Source organism: Carassius auratus, unplaced genomic scaffold (genome assembly GCF_003368295.1).
Source record: "Carassius auratus strain Wakin unplaced genomic scaffold, ASM336829v1 scaf_tig00007763, whole genome shotgun sequence".
NCBI lineage: Eukaryota > Metazoa > Chordata > Actinopteri > Cypriniformes > Cyprinidae > Carassius > Carassius auratus.
In genome coordinates this window covers 732,828-750,611 of record NW_020523877.1, presented here as the reverse complement: position 1 = coordinate 750,611, position 17,784 = coordinate 732,828, and the positions used below count along the sequence as shown (strand labels likewise).

General features: G+C 36.3%; 1 long non-coding RNA gene across 1 annotated transcript; it reads left to right on the top strand.

Moving 5' to 3' along the window:
• Positions 1-10,562: 10,562 nt before the first annotated feature.
• LOC113071640 (uncharacterized) lies at positions 10,563-17,061 on the top strand. Its single transcript, XR_003280174.1, has 5 exons — positions 10,563-10,870; positions 10,973-11,627; positions 14,398-14,493; positions 14,868-14,936; positions 16,791-17,061. It is a non-coding gene; the product is annotated as an uncharacterized LOC113071640 (long non-coding RNA).
• Positions 17,062-17,784: the final 723 nt, after the last annotated feature.

Genomic DNA, 17,784 nt, shown 5'->3' with positions numbered 1-17,784 from the left:
TTAATTTTATTAACAAGAGGTTGTTATTTAATTTTGTGAAAACTGCAAACATTCAAGTATATTAAATGATATTCATTTCATAATTACATCAGTTTCAAGAAAATGAATGAGTAATTTAAAGCAATAAAATGTTTACTGTATGTTAATGTTTTACTTTAATGCAAGTTTGAAATCTGAGGGAGAATTATATTGTTTAGATTGTTACAACCCCCTTGGCTCTAGGTGAAACAACATTACACAAGGCCACACATGGAAGTAAATTTGACAAATAAACATTTAATTTAAAAAAAGAAAAAAAATCTAAATAGTAATACGAGAATTAATAATAAAAAAAAAAGCATTCCAAGACTTAAGAGGAAAATATTAATGGTACTAAAGTCCAATTTAAGACACTTTTTTCCATCTCCTTTTTATCACCAACTCAATCACAGGTAACACTCCACACCATTAAAAATTCAAGTTTTATTTGTTATATGGCATGCAAAAAGCAGTGAAATGTAGGTCTGGCATACTCTTTTTAGGCTGTGCAAAAAATAAGAGAAAATGTAAATACAAATAATGAAACAACAGGAAAAAATAAAAAAGTTTTTTTGGGGGGAGATAATTAAATACAAATAATGAAATATACACAATATTAAACTATTAACTACTATACAGATGATTTGTAGAGATCATACACAGAAACTGCTACACAGATGATGTGCAGAGATGTAAACAATGTGCAGTGAGGAGGAGTTGCATGGTTAGGTTGTGTCAAAAAGTGCAGTGTGCAGAGTTATTGGGTAGCCCTAAACAACCAGTTTATAAAGTTCAGTGTGTTTAATGTCCATGTTTAGTAGTCTGATAGCATGACGGGAAGAAACTCCTCCTGAGCCTCTCCGTCTTTGCCGTCAGACTGCAGAAGCGTCTGCCTGACTGTAGCAGATTTCCAGGGTGTGTGGGGTCTTTAAGGATCTTAACAGCCCTAGATATACAATCTTCTGGTGTGGATGTTTGCACGAGAGGGAGAGATGTTCCTGGAGATGCGCTCAGCTACTCTTTGCAGGCATTTGCCATAGCTGCTCACTCTCTCCACTGGGGTCCCGTTAATGATGATTGGGGTAGATCCACTGCTGCTCAAATAGAAAAGAGTTATTTTTAAAAAATTATTACAATTTAACAATATGACTGTTTCTACTGGCATTTCTGAACAAATAAATGAAGGCCTGGTGAGCATCAGACTTCAAAACCATTACAAAATCTGTCCAACCCTATACTGTCCGGTAGAATAGATATTTATGGATTATATTTTTACTGGAATGAAGTGTCAATTAGTCACTAAACATTCAGTCCAATGACATCCTAAAATAATTCACTGTTGACAAGTTAACATTAACTAAAGTACACATGATAACATTATCGAAAGTACAGTGAGATGTCCACAGAATGTAATGTCATTTAAATTCCAACATTTGTCATTTAGGACAGTCTCTGACCATACCCCTGGAGCAATTTTAGGGACAAGTGCTGTTGCAAATGTCCACCTTTAAAGTATAAACATAATTTATCCACACAAAGACCCACCCACACACACACATTAGTCAAAATTCTTCAGACACAATAAATTACACATCTTGATGCATAGAAAGAACAAGAAAAGGGTGAAAGAACAAAAAAATCAGGAAAGTGATCCTTTGGGTTTGCAGAGAGAGGCGGTAACCAGGTCATTTGAAATGTAACTTCTGGCCACCCAGACTTGAACTTTCTGTAACACAAAGTTTACACATAATGTTTTTTTGTTTGTTGGTGTTTACTACAATGACAAAATTAATTTTACACCTTATAGGCTACTGTTGATATGTAATGCATGGTAGTGGACACTGCAGTTATCTTCATATATCATCCACTGTTATTGAAAAATGAATTTGGTAATTAAACAAAATGTTTCAATTGCCTTACATTATTTGAATTAACGTTACACGTAAAAATAGATAACATTTTAAAAATATAACAGCAGAAACAATGACCAGCTTTGTTAAAGTCAAGCATAATCAGTTAGGAGTTTTAACTAAGACTCATTCTTATGTAACACTGTACTAAATCTATTAATAGTTATTGATCGCTTAAATATCAGTGCAGTTATAATACATAGGCCTACATATTTTACGTAACGTTAGTCACAATATGCTTATGGTCTTCAGTGTCCATAATCTGCAGCGTAAATCCTAAATATGTATTGCAGAAATATTTAGCACAAAAGGGTAACAGACACAATAAAGATGTAATTTATCTGTGCTGCTAATGCTGTTTTAACGTGATCTCGGAATAATCGTATATATGAGTTTTGAAGGTAAAAACTGCACATGAATGTCCTCCCATTTTCAAACTGGAATGCAATGAGCTTGTAATCATGATTTAACTACGTCAAGACTAAAACATCAACCTCTTTCTTGACGATGAAAAGCCTTGGGAAGTTGACGTTGTATTTATTTATTTATTTATTTATTTTTGGTGGGTGGGGATTCGCAGCGTGCATTAACCCCATGACATTAAATAAACCAATCAAAAGACTCTGGAGGTTTGTACAGCCCACTTGGAGCTGAAGTCCCACCCATTTGGAGCTAACCCGCCCATTTGGAGCTGGCTCCGACCTCCGTTTATACCCATCTCAAGTAAACTGACATTTTTTCCAAATTATTTGTAAATGCTGGTGTGGGACTACATTATTTCCTCTTGTCTCTGTTCACATATATTTTTTTGTAATATTCTGTATAATTATGAGAGAAACCAGTTTGTATGTAGTTCCATGAACTCTGAACTTAAATTCCTGCAACCATTAACAACCCAGGTACATCCCATATACAGTATTGTTCAAAATAATAGCAGTACAATGTGACTAACCAGAATAATCAAGGTTTTTCGTATATTTTTTTATTGCTACGTGGCAAACAAGTTACCAGTAGGTTCAGTAGATTCTCAGAAAACAAATGAGACCCAGCATTCATGATATGCACGCTCTTAAGGCTGTGCAATTGGGCAATTAGTTGAATTAGTTGAAAGGGGTGTGTTCAAAAAAATTGCAGTGTGGCATTCAATCACTGAGGTCATCAATTTTGTGAAGAAACAGGTGTGAATCAGGTGGCCCCTATTTAAGGATGAAGCCAACACTTGTTGAACATGCATTTGAAAGCTGAGGAAAATGGGTCGTTCAAGACATTGTTCAGAAGAACAGCGTACTTTGATTAAAAAGTTGATTAGAGAGGGGAAAACCTATAAAGAGGTGCAAAAAATGATAGGCTGTTCAGCTAAAATGATCTCCAATGCCTTAAAATGGAGAGCAAAACCAGAGAGACGTGGAAGAAAACGGAAGACAACCATCAAAATGGATAGAAGAATAACCAGAATGGCAAAGGCTCAGCCAATGATCACCTCCAGAATGATCAAAGACAGTCTGGAGTTACCTGTAAGTACTGTGACAGTTAGAAGACGTCTGTGTGAAGCTAATCTATTTTCAAGAATCCCCCGCAAAGTCCCTCTGTTAAAAAAAAGGCATGTGCAGAAGAGGTTACAATTTGCCAAAGAACATATCAACTGGCCTAAAGAGAAATGGAGGAACATTTTGTGTACTGATGAGAGTAAAATTGTTCTTTTTGGGTCCAAGGGCCACAGGCAGTTTGTGAGACGACCCCCAAACTCTGAATTCAAGCCACAGTACACAGTGAAGACAGTGAAGCATGGAGGTGCAAGCATCATGATATGGGTATGTTTCTCCTACTATGGTGTTGGGCCTATTTATCGCATACCAGGGATCATGGATCAGTTTGCATATGTTAAAATACTTGAAGAGGTCATGTTGCCCTATGCTGAAGAGGACATGCCCTTGAAATGGTTGTTTCAACAAGACAATGACCCAAAACACACTAGTAAACGGGCAAAGTCTTGGTTCCAAACCAACAAAATTAATGTTATGGAGTGGCCAGCCCAATCTCCAGACCTTAATCCAATTGAGAACTTGTGGGGTGATATCAAAAATGCTGTTTCTGAAGCAAAACCAAGAAATGTGAATGAATTGTGGAATGTTGTTAAAGAATCATGGAGTGGAATAACAGCTGAGAGGTGCCACAAGTTGGTTGACTCCATGCCACACAGATGTCAAGCAGTTTAAAAAAACTGTGGTCATACAACTAAATATTAGTTTAGTGATTCACAGGATTGCTAAATCCCAGAAAAAAAAAATGTTTGTACAAAATAGTTTTGAGTTTGTACAGTCAAAGGTAGACAGTGCTATTTTTTTGAACACACCCCTTTCAACTAATTGCCCAATTGCACAGCCTTAAGAGCGTGCATATCATGAATGCTGGGTCTTGTTTGTTTTCTGACAATCTACTGAACCTACTGGTAACTTGTTTGCCACGTAGCAATAAAAAATATACTAAAAACCTTGATTATTCTGGTTAGTCACATTGAACTGCTATTATTTTGAACAATACTGTATGCATAATGAAGGTTTCATCTTCAGCAACATCAGGCAACCCACAAAAATTAAAGCTTTTAAAATGATGAAAATTCATATAAAAACTAAAAAACATAACACTTTATAATAACTTTAATTTATAAATCATTAAAAACATTATGTAATGTTTTACAGATCATTACTTCATTAATTTAATGTAAACTAACATATTTATGTCAGTAAACTTTCAGTTCATATGATCTTTTGTTGGTCTTTGTTGTGTAGACTTACAGTAGTTGGACAACCTAAATGGGTATTACCACCGCCACGGTGCCGCGGCGTTAACTGCAAGAATAGGCTACCACTTTTAATGCTCTGATGCAAAGTAAACCAAAATTTATTTGAATAATATAACACATAATTTATATAATATAAATAATACTGCACATCTTTTAAATGTATCAAATATAAAATATGGTTTAATTCCATGTAGCTTAGAGAAAATATAATCACAGGTTCAGGCACAAGCTTGACATTTATCCTGCTTGAATTCGTTCTAAGAAATGCATATAACTTCATAAGTACCAAACTTTCATCTGTGAATATTACATATTAAATATATTAAATATTTTATATATTTTAACTATAGTGTTTTTCTTTCATTTTCCGTGACTGAAGCCATCAAATGTAACACATCAGCGAGGCAAAACTGACGTCTATTTGCGAAAATGCCCATGAACTTCAGTAGAGGGCACTCCACTCAGGACCATTCCACCCATCAACCACCAGATGTCACTTGGACACTAGCACCTCTCATACTGTAGCACCACACCCAAACTACATTCCCCATGAGTCACTGCTTCACAATCACCTTACCACACCTGCACCTCATTCATCAGCCAATTTCCTTGCCACACCTGCACCTCATTTACACTCATATAAAAAAAGCACAATCACTCTCACTTATTGCGAAGTCTTGTTTAGCCTGTCTAGCATTTCCGAGCGGTTTCCTTTGTGTTTGTTTTTCCCATGTCTGATCTTGGATTGTGTAACCGTCTCTGCTGCCTGCCCCAATCTCTGCTTGTTACCGTTAATGATTCTGGATATCCCTAACACACCTGACGCCTCTGCTTGTTACTGTTAATGATTCTGGATATCCCTAACACACCTGACGCCATTCCTGATTTCTGCCTGTATGACCATTCTCTTAATAAAATTCTGCACATGGATCCGAACGCCTCTGACTCCTTGTCACAGTACTAGTGCTTGGAAAGAGTAGTTGGCACTGTCAGAAACAATCGACTACTCCAGCATGCATTAACAAATAATGCATACAAAGTGTTTGCAAGTACGATGTGAATTTTAGGATTACAATATTGCATGGAGCTGTTACTTTATATGACCTTATCTATGTTGCATGTAAAAATAAAATATTGAATGTAATAATTTAGGGTTGTGCCTGAAGCCGAATACCTAATTCGGAATGGCATGCATAATGGCTTCAAAAACAAATAAAGGACAAGGAATGATTCTTCCTGAGTACTCAACTGAAGCTGGCACTGTCCGGTGTTTGCTAGATAACAGTTGAAGGGATCACCGCAATATTATACACAGACCTCTAAAGTCACGATTGTGAAGTGAATGAATGTAAACTTTATGAATGAAAAGAGTGCAAATCAAACACTGCATTGTTGTTGTCTCTAGTGCATCTCTCAGAAATCAGAGCTTTGCAAGATTAATTTTTCCTATATTAATACATCATACACGTTTTATTATTTGTATATATTTAAATATAATATAAACAAGGCAATGATTTAAAGCTTAGGCTACGATATGATACGAATGAATGAATAAGCACAGCGCGCTCACCAATCAAACAGCTGCGGCACACACACATTCCCCACATACAGATCCCCTGTAAAGACGAAACCAGTAGTTAAATTCCAGACTGCAGCAAAGTCAGATTGTGCAGAAGAATCATCTGTTTCTTGTGGTCTTGTCCTGGTGCTCCTCTGAGACAAGGTCTTTACAGGGGATCTGTATGTGGGGAATGTGTGTGTGCTGTAAAGATGCAAACATGTAGAACAAAATGTATCTGTATTTAAGCTGATTATTAGCCTACTCTTGAGAGAGAACTTGTTTGGTTTTTGAGAGACTGAGACGCGCAACGCAGCTGTTTGATTGGTGAGTGCACTGTGCGACAATGGCTAGCAGTGGCAGCTGTCTTACAATTTGTAGTTTTCCAAATCTCACAAAATGGTTTGAGGGAGCGCTGTTTGACTGTTTCTAAGGCGAGATAAATATTGTGTTTAAAAAAATCCAGTGTTGTGCTAACCAGCTCTTTGTTATTTATATACAAATGGAAACCTTTCAGAAGTTTCTACTTTTAAGGAGGTTAAGAGTTGATGACTGAATTTAGGTTTTAGGAGTGAGCCATTACTTTATGATTTAAACAATGACAAAATCTTTTGAATAGTCAACATTAATTGTGTAAATACAGCACTGTATGTCACCTTCACAAAGGTATTCATAAAATGAGCCTATCTTCTGATGGTAGTACTGGGCATAGGTAGAGAGTGTGCAGCGAGTAGGGATGGGTATCGTTAAAGTTTTAACGGTATTACTACTCTTACCGATACTGTTTAACGGTCCGGTACTTTAACGGTATTCTTATCGGTACTTTGTGTTGTGTTAGGCAGTCGAAAACTTTGCATTTCTCTGTCTGCAGATAATGCACTTATGAAAGATGCTTTGACAGATTGTTTGTGTTTACGCCCTTACATGCAAAAATTTTGTTGCACTTATGACAACCACTGCATCCATTCTAGTGAAGTATAAGCACACTTTTTGCTGTCTCCCCCATCGTCACTCTTTGTATTAAGCAGGAGTTTTTGTACTGTAAGGGGCCGTTTGCATATCGCATCTAAAAACGTGTGGAAAATGCTAGGCGCGCCGCTTTCTGATTTTTTTCCCCAAAGCCTTTGGGCACTTGCGCTCCTAAGGAGTCTGCCGTTGCTAAGCAACCATGACCTGCTCTCTCCATGAAGACGCGGAAATTTCAGCAATGGATGAATGGATTTGCAGCACAAAAAACTGCTTGCAGTTGCACTGCTACTAAATTAATTAAAAAAATCCACATACAGCTATCAGCTGTTCCTTCATTTTGGCTGAGCTTCAACGTTGTTATGGAAAAGGTGAGGAAGTTACATGACCTGCTGTGCACTTGCGGCATTCTGAAAAGTTGAGATGTTTTTTACTCGAGGTGGTGCGGACGTGCCTGGAAAAAACGTGCTTGTCGGGCCGCGTGCGCGTCGCGACCGCGTCGCTTCCATTATGAGCGTGTATACCGCGCACCTGCATTTGAAATAACGAACTTGAGCGCGCAAAAGATGCGATATGTGAACAGCCCCTTCTCGTGTGTGTGCGCCGCGCTCGTTCTTGGTGTGTGTGGGTGTGACTGACAGACAACCTCCGCGGTGCCCATGAGAGATCTCGCAGATCTCACAGACAAACGTCTTAATAATATCGCAAATTAGAAATGTTTGGTGAGATAAAATGTGCACGATAACATTATTAAGCAAAAATACATTGTACATTAATTTTTTCCCCTCCAGTACCGAAAGCAGAACCGGTACCGTCAGATCTTACCGATACTACAGTCTTTCATAATTTAGCCCCGGGGCCAGTTTAATACCGGGTTTCGATACCCATCCCTAGCAGCGAGGGGTTTATATTTCATACTTTCTTTTTGTTCTCCTTTGCAAGAAGCAGATCTGGCTTGTATCCAATGGCATGGAGTTTTTCAAGCTGCAGTGAAATGACAACATTGTGTATTTGATGTTTGAAGTAATAGAAAAACAACAGCAAAAATAACTAAGCATATTAATTATTGAGAAAATATGACATTATTGATGACAGCATTCAGGTTAATACCAATCAGTAAATTTAACTTCATGGTGAGTTTAGCTCACTTCTGACAAGATGATGATCTGAATCAGGTGTGTTAACAGAGACAAACGTGTGAAATATGCAAAGCTGGGGGCGCGAGGACTGAAATTGAGAACCTCTGACCTAAAGGAAGTGTTTTTTTAGCAATGCTGTTGTGATCACGAAGGTTTATTAAGCAATTATCATTTTGACATATACTTTTTCTTTTTTTAAAAAGCTGAAATGTGAGGATTACCTTTTTATGAAACTTTTTCAAAGCTTTATTTGAACATTTACATTATATCTTAATCTTGAATGCTATTAAACTGTTGTCAGTCAAGTTGTCATTTAAAATCCGGACATCACTGGTAATGTTATTGTTTTAGTGATTATGCAAACAAAAAGACATGTTGATTTTTAAATATAAAACTTGGTCAAGTGATTTAGCTGTATGTACTTTTTTAACATCACCAGCACATTATAACAAAACCGTGATAATACTGATAACCGTGATAAGAAAATTTCATACCGTTACATCCCTATTCCTGAGTAAACCTTTTGTGAGCTCAGAGAAGTTTGTTTGTGCGTCACTGATCCGAGCTGATAAACGGTCCATGCTGCGCTTCTCAAATAAGTAAGATGCATTTTTTTTAAACACTCATATAAGTGTACTTACCAGTGATGCGCGGGTTGATCCAAAATGAGCGGGTGCCTGCGGTCACCCCGCGGTTGCCCGCGATTACGAGTCATCCAAAAATATTTTTAATGATATTCGGGTCGCGGTCGGGTCGTTTGAAATATAGATGCCAATTAAACCTTTGTAATTAATATAGTACTAGACAATTTTTAAATACATAGGCCTACACTTTATTGGCTGAATAACTGGCGCGAAGATGACGCACGAGCTCAGTCTGCACGTAGAGATGAAAGCAGCACGAGAAAAGGTGAAGACCTGTTTTTGGTAAAACATGATTTTAACGACTTCATTAAGTTTTGTTTTATAGAAAACTCTTTTTAACCCTCTGGAGTCGATTAACACATATACGCGTTATGAGTCATTTTCTCCTGATAACCACGAAAAGAACTTAAATTACACTTTCAGTTTTGATCGTACAGATAAGAGCAATACATCAATCGAATCTGTAAAGGTGTTCTTTTTTTTAATACAGACATAATAACAACAGAACTTTGTGCACTTATAAAATAAAGATAACAAACAAGGTGTGCTGTCTGCAGCCTTGGTCTGCCCTGATCTTCATGTACAAACACGTCATTAAAATGAACTGTAACTCCGTGAATACTCAATGAAGAGACATGAGAGATATATCTATAGAAAGCTTGACATGTCTGCTTTTAAACTAAACAAGAGCTGCCAAAACAGATATTCTGTGATAAAGTAATCCATATGAAAACAACGCGATGTCTAGTTTTTCACGTCTCCCTTGATTATATTTACTGTGACCACGCCCCCGCGCTGAACACGCTATTCAGATTCAAACTGAAGCGCGCGGCTTGAATACGCCCACACAGAAGAAAAAGCAGAGAGACTGTTCAAGTTTTTTTATTTTACTCTTTATTTTTTGCTTCGCGATGAGAGCAATAAGACATAATGAACCCCGAAAAGATGTGATGTGGTTGAGGATTTGAGAAATGGATTTCCTCAGAAAAAAAGGATGAAGTGCTTTATTCAGCAGAGATCATAAACATGAGTAAGTCTCTTTTTATTTATGTATATACTTGTAGTACTAGTTTTCACATAACCTGTAAACATTTTACTAGTTAGACTTTTTCCAAAATATAATTCCTGACTAAATGTATAAATCAAGTGAAACATTATGAAGTTTCAGTAACAATATACAACCCTGCTAACACACGACGTAACAGTTACGTAACGTACTGGTAATTTTTGGTAATTCCATGACTTACCAATTGACAACGTAACTACGACATCGCATGCCCGTAATTTTATTACCATCACATTACCAACTCACAATGTCGTCAGTACGTCCTTCCAATGTGACCAGATAACCAAGAACGTCCCAGATAGGTCCTCTATTGGTAATATATTGGTAACTTCATGATTTACTGGCAACGTAACTACAACGTCGTATGCACGTTATATCATTACCATATATTTTTTTACGTTCTTTATATGCTCTCTGAGTATAAAGCTATTTAAAAAGTGTAATTAAACTTCAGACACAAGATTAAACGTTCCTTAAAGATAAAATATGTTTCTTTTCACCAAGTCAGAATATGGACATGCTTTTAATATATAGTGACGTGACATACAGGCGCGCGCTTCCACAACTGACGCACCGCACGCACAGTATTGACAAGAAAAGAGTTGTGAAACTTTCTATCTCGTAAGGAGTTATGAACGTAAAATAGTGACACAGACTGGCTACACCATCTCATCTGCAGCAGAGACTGTTGTATCAGAAGGACAGCGCATTTGTTAGACGCACTTTTCACTTCAACTGTGTCTGACAGGAGAATTAGCTTTCTGAGGTGAGTTTTACAATTTATAATAAATAAGTTGGTTGATAAAATGTATAAAACAAAGTAAAAAGTCGCTAAAACCTTTTTTTATTATTTTATTGTTTTTATTAGCCTTCTAGCCGTTGAGTTACCATGGCAACCGCGTACACATCAGCTGCTGGAGAGGAGTGGACTCGTCTGACATTTTCTCTGTTTCTCGTCAGTCATACCAAAGAAAAGGCCAACAACTGCAACAGATTTGTTAAGTAACACGTTAATATCATCCACAGTCTACTTTAAGTACTTTTTGTTAATATTTATACCTCTGTGATTATGGTATTTTTCCTGAAATGTCTGCTATCAAGTATTACGCTAGCATAGCAACATAATTAACGTTATTGAGAATGAGGAGATGTCGTCACGACACAGCGCCCCGCCCCCAGAGACCGCGTCTCCTCCCCTTTCCGCCATCTTGGGAGGATACCCGCCAGCACAGTTCATTGTTTACATTGGTAGTAGAGGAGGTTGTCGCACTATTCAAGAAAGCCTGGAAAACACTGCTGTGTAAAAAACTGATCCAGTGTCACACACGATTGTCGTGGAAACCGTAGGAACCATTTTTTACAGTTTTTTCATTTCCCTACATGGAAAAAGCATGAGGGAGAGCATGTCTCCGATGTGACAAAGAGACGTCGGATTTCTTGGGTGGCAGCAATTAAAAGAAAGGACATTACTTTCGACCGCATCTCTGAGTCGATGAGAGTGTGTTCTCTGCATTTTCATTTGGGTAAGTTCTCTAAAAATTCTTTAAATGTGTTTATGTTGCCAGCTCTTAAAGTCACGAAGTGCACCTGACGTTGTTGCCTAGCCTGCTAGCTAACTACAGTGCTAAGCATAAGTGAATACATCCATGCTAAATTTGACTAAAAAGAGGAATAAAAATCATATTTTGTAAATTGATCTTATTGCTTTAATTAAAAAAATTAGGAAAAATCACCCTACCTGGATCCATAAAATAACTGGCCTTTAAAAATCTGCCTGTCTCAATGGGAATTTAACATAGGTTGTCCAGACTTATGCACCCTGTATTTTAAGGAAGAACTTTTATTTATTTACGATACATTATTCATTTATAAAGAAAATTGGTGTCCTTAAAGGTTGGATTTTTTTAAATTAAGGCAATTAGATCAATTTCCAAAAGATGAATTTTTTTATTCCTCTTTTTAGTCAACTTTAGCATGGGTCTATTCACTTATGCTTAGCACTGTATCTACCAAACTGTTGTTTCTTTGAAAATACTTGATGGCCAACCATCAGTGTAGTTGTTTTTTACAAAACTAGTTGAGATTCTGTTCATGACATTATGCTTGCTTGTCGGTGAAATGAGCTCGCAGTAATGTGTTTGCCCCACACAGTGGTTCTCTACACTAACTTTCCCCACTTTGGAGGACATCACAAAGATGCATTGTTCCCTCATGTCCTTAGACTTTTTTCTGCAAGATGTTTTAATGAGATTTCCAGCTTAAAGCATTGATTCAACAGGAAACACACAAGAAACTTGTTAATTTGCTCTCGGGTGAAAAATATCATACATACCGCTTCACATTCCCATCTGGTCACTACACACCAACTCCTGCTTTAGCATTTATAGGTCGATTCTATTAAAGATTTAAATATATTTTCTATTCTAAATAATCGATCCTGTCTGTTTAAAATGGCCACATCAACTCCGTTCCCTTACTTTCACTTTCATTTATGAGCGCTTGCCAGGTCCCCGGAAAATGTTCTTCAAGACTGCACTCTTTCATCACGACTAGATGGTGTGCGTGATTATGAAAGACATTTTTAAGAGGATTGCTCGTTGCATACACTCTTGAAAATTTCAACAAATTTAAGCTTCAAATAATGAAGTTCAAAGGTTGCATTAAATTTTAAATCAAAGTCTCCACACATTTATTTGTTTAACTCATAGGTTTAAATCTTGTCAAATTTTTTTTTTATTTTTTATCTCTGTCAGTTGACATGACTGTATAGTATTAGTTGTTTCAACTTAAGCCTGGAACACACTACACAACTTCTGAGTTATAGTCTGAAGAAGTTGACGCTAGTTGCTTGAAAGTCAGTCTGCAGATCTGAGTTGACAGAATTCATAGAAAATCATGTAGCGTATGATGGATGCAGACTCTGATTTTTTTAGATTCACTACGGGAAAATGTATTGTATTAAACAAATTAATGATTTAATGACTCATTCTTAAAGCCAGACAGTGTTTTGTTTTTGAATTAATCATTTCAATGAGTCACTCATTCAGACAGTGACTTGCTTAACATGCCTAAGACTTATACACAGTACTGTATATATTAATATTTTATTATAAAAGAATATTCATCTCTTTTTTTCTTATTCAGAGTATTCAGTTGTGACAACAATCTATCTGGTTTGTCTAAACCAAGGTTGTCAGTAGTCAGTGTTTATATAATGTTTCATAACTTTTATATTCAAGTATAAATATATATGGGGAACAGCTTCCCCTAGAAATCCTTTCCGAAATCTTTAGTGAAGTTATTTTGTCAATGGATGACTCTGCCTATTTGACAATTTCTCTGGTTTGCAGATGGTTTAGTATGGAAGCTTGTTTCCGCCACAGAAAAAAAAAAATAATAATAATAATTGTGACTTTTTATCTCACAATTCTAGCAATTGCAAGATATAAAGTCAGAATTACGAGATATAAAGTCAGAATTGTGAGATATAAAGTCAGAATTGTGAGATATAAAGTCAGAATTGCGAGATATAAAGTCAGAATTGCGAGATATAAAGTCAGAATTGCGAGATATAAAGTCAGAATCGCGAGATATAAAGTCAGAATCGTGAGATATAAAGTCAGAATTGCGAGATATAAAGTCAGAATTGTGAGATATAAAGTCAGAATCGTGAGATATAAAGTCAGAATTGCGAGATATAAAGTCAGAATTGCGGTCAGAATTGCGAGATATAAAGTCAGAATTGCGAGATATAAAGTCAGAATCGCGAGATATAAAGTCAGAATCGTGAGATATAAAGTCAGAATTGCGAGATATAAAGTCAGAATTACGAGATATAAAGTCAGAATTGCGAGATATAAAGTCAGAATCGTGAGATATAAAGTCAGAATTGCGAGATATAAAGTCAGAATTACGAGATATAAAGTCAGAATTGTGAGATATAAAGTCAGAATCGTGAGATATAAAGTCAGAATTGCGGTCAGAATTGCGAGATATAAAGTCAGAATCGCGAGATATAAAGTCAGAATCGTGAGATATAAAGTCAGAATCGTGAGATATAAAGTCAGAATTGCGAGATATAAAGTCAGAATTACGAGATATAAAGTCAGAATCGCGAGATATAAAGTCAGAATCGTGAGATATAAAGTCAGAATCGTGAGATATAAAGTCAGAATTGCGAGATATAAAGTCAGAATTACGAGATATAAAGTCAGAATTGTGAGATATAAAGTCAGAATTCTGACTTTTCTTTTTGGCGCAACTGATGTTAACTTTGACCTTCTCGCATCCTAGGAAGCCACGAGCATAGAGGCCACGAGATACCACACAAGAGTCTCTTCCTTTTCAACATCAACAACAGAGCTTTGCGGGACATTTTCCGGCGACAAGGTTTGATCATACTTATTCTTTGACATGCTAATCATTTACCAAACGATCAGCATGTGTTAATAAAATACGTTGGGCAAGTATTAAATGTTACTTTTGGTAACGTGCGCATGCTAAGTTTGTCTATTACGTAGCCTAATCTTCTTGCATGTTAAGTGTTGATTTTATGTTTACAAAGAGTGATTTTATATAATATCCAGTCCAATAGTTTACTGTCACTGAACCAAAACTGTTTTGCATCAGGACAGGAGCTTGCTTTGTTATACACAGCATATTGACCATAAAGATACAGATATTTGGTTTTATGGCTTACATACTATAGACCAATCAGCCTCAGTTAGATCTCGTTATTAATTTCCATTTAACTATCATTACAGAATGGACTGGATTTTCTGAGAGAGAGGAACATTCCAGAAACCACCATAAAAAGGCTGGAGGAGGGCAAGGTAATATTAAACAAATTAATTAACCTACTGAAAAATTTAAGGAATAGTTCACCCAAAAATGAAAATTTTCATTATTTGGAGGAAGTGACTACTTACCATTTAGACCTACTTACAAATTTATTTCTTACTGAGATTATTTAATGTTTATTTTATAAAATGTGTAAGGCTGGAAACTTATGCTGCTATTTTTGAACCAATAATTGGAACAAAAGGCAGTTGATGTGTATAATTAAAATATTTATCTGACTCCATTAAAGTTAAACATAAGTGGATTACACCAAACCCAACCTACAGGTAACCAAAAGATGAAGCAAATAGGTGGAGATCAAGAGTGGGAGAAGAACATGAACATTCTCCTCAATGCATGTTTAACCAATAGTACCTAGATTGTACATTAGGATACTTTTATCTCTATTAAGTTCCCCACCATACATTTCAGTTTATAGGCTGTCAGATGAGACCAAACATGGCATAGTTACATATTAGAACACCGTAAACAGTATGTAGTTGAAAGCAAATGGTAAAGATGTGTCATTGAGTTGCAAATGACTCTGTCTCTCCCGACAGAACCATCCTGTGCCTGGAGTGTCCCAACAGTCCTGAATCAGCATATTGATGAAATCCCTTGCACTAGATAGGCAACAGCATACTGTGATGATGGAGCCCAGTGTGCCACATTTAATTCACATTTTTAAGTACTAGGACAGTAAAGAGTTCTGCCCATATTTGCTGAGCCCTACAATGTGTGGAATATTACATTAAAACAAACGTAGGCTTATCTAGAACATATGTGGGCTCAAATTATATATATATCTCCCTTAAATAAACCTAATATGGAATGTAAAAAAGCTATTTATTTTGTCAATAACAAAACATAAATGTTTCAAAATAGAGATATTTAATATTAAAATGGTTATGAAATGGAAAATCAAAATGTCAATTACACCTAAGAGGTTACTATTCAATAAAAATATTCTGCAAGTTTTACTCACCCTCATGTTGTTCTAACCATGTAAGACTTCATGGACAAATTAAGATATTTTTGATCTGTCTCACTCTTCCATAAGGTTTCTATGGGATCGATATCTGACATCCCAAAATAGTCTAAGTGTCTACAGTGGCTCAACCTTCAGTTTATCAAGCAATGATAATACATTTTGTGTGCAAAAACAAACAAAAATAATGAATTTATTCAACTATTAATTTTCTTCTGTGTTGGCCTCTGAGTGAGTTCACATTGTGTAACAGCTCAGCGCCTTTAGGTTCATAATCATCATTATTATGATAATTAATTAAAATAATATGATTGTAAATACCAGTTTGCTATCAAGCAGCATAATTTACTGTTTTTCACAGCTAATATAACTGGAAGTTGATAACTCAACACATTAAAGATTACTAAAGGCAGAGCAGTTCTTACATTAAAAATAATGTGGATACTACTGTGGGGAAGTTAATCTATGTAAAAGCACTGAAATTGATTTTAAAAATGATAAAACAAAGCTATGGGTTTTTTCTATTGATACTAACAAGCCCTATAGCATGTTCTGCTCAGAAAGGCTTGAATGCTCAATTGTGTGTGAGGCATAATGACTGACAAAAAATATGAAGATAACCCCTGCCTTTTATAACTGTTTTTTTTTTTTTTTTTTTTTTTGGAAACAGCAACCCAGACTGAAATTTTTTTTTTTTTTTTTTTTTGAGTAAATGATAAAATGTTCCCTTTGTGCAAACAATTTCTTGAAGGCAGGTATATGATAAGTAGGATTATCCCAGACCTAGATGCTTGTATAAATTTTATCAACTTTTTTTGTTTTTGTATTGCATAATACTCAAAAATGTGTTTATTTGCAGATTGATGTCAGTTTCCTACTGCTAATGACTGATGACCAGATGAGAAGCTATTTTCCTTCATATGGAGACAGATTGGCAGTTTTGGGATTTTGTAGGAGGCAAGAAACTGTGCCAATTTGCAGGAAGTCAAAGCTGTTTGAGCGCCTAAAATCAAAACTGAGCAAAAGACAAAAAACGAACAATTCACAAACTGAAAACCAGGGCCTGAATTCATAAAGATTCTAAGAATCCTCTCAGAAAACTCTTCATTTATCTTAAAAACTTTTACGTAGGAGTCTTAGCTTAAGAGCGATTCGGGATCGATCTGAGAGCAACTCAGAGTAAGGAAAAGACAAAAACTTTCATCTTAGTGAGGAGGCGGGGTTGACCCCGTTGCTATGTATGATACAATCTTTTGAAGACTGTGATTGGTTGGTAGTACAAGAAAGAAAAAAAAGATTGATTTTGAGTATAGGGTCTATTCTAATTCTCACTTTGAATTTACATGCGTAATCTATCCTATTTGACCATTCTCTCTCTCTCTCTCTCTCTCTCACACACACACACACACACACATTATATGTGTGTATATAAATCCTTTTTTTATTTACCATGCTTTTAATTTCCTTTAAGGTATTTGATTGGCTTAGAATGATAAAAAATTTTCCACTCTTTCCAATTACAGTGATTGCTGTCAAGTGGCAGTTTGAATGTTGGTTTTAATGTATCAAACATGGAATCAAAACCAAGAAGGGCGAGAAAGCCAAACAGTGTTTGAGAAACAAGATGGCGCCATTGTGCGTGGCTTGCCGTCTGTCACTGTCATTGCTGTGTGTGTTTTTGCTGTTTGTTTTATTTTTTGCCTCGGATGTCGACTCTCTACTGGTGTACGATCGTCAAACACTGCTGGATTTGCGTTGGCGTTGGCCCGGAAGAGGTGTTCCAGCCCCGCGGCCCCTGCTCTCCTCGTCTCCGCTGGCGCGGAGTGAATCACAGCCACTTGCGCTCTCTGTGT